Consider the following 452-nt stretch of genomic DNA (forward strand, 5'->3'; position numbering starts at 1 on the left):
CCCCATCCCGCCCCATCCCGCTGCATCGTCTGGCCACTGCCGGCCCTTCCCGGGGAACAGGAAAGGTTTAAGAGGAGTTTCTTTACAAGAAGCAGAGCTCTTGGCTGACGTTCCCCACCGGGGCCTGCGCCGGCCTTATCTGGGAGCTGCAGCTTTTGGCATTCCAGGAATAGCAGGTTCCCAAGGGAAGCGGGGCGGGGAGGACCAGGGGCCATAGTGGGAGCAGGACAGGGCTGTGCAGCCTCCCCTGTGCCTTCATGGGCATCTGCAGCCTTTCCACCACCCTCTGTCCCCACCAACATGGGTCCCCGTCCACCCTAGAGCTTCCCCATGGATCTGTGGAAGCAAGAGGAAGTGTTTTCCTTTCAGATAAACCGGAGCATCCCTGGAGGGTTTTAGCCTGGACTTTGCTGGAGGGATGGCAGAGGGGTGGATGGAGCCCAGCGTCCCCT

This window comes from Nestor notabilis, unplaced genomic scaffold (genome assembly GCF_000696875.1).
Source record: "Nestor notabilis isolate BGI_N333 unplaced genomic scaffold, ASM69687v1 scaffold9991, whole genome shotgun sequence".
Lineage (NCBI taxonomy): Eukaryota > Metazoa > Chordata > Aves > Psittaciformes > Psittacidae > Nestor > Nestor notabilis.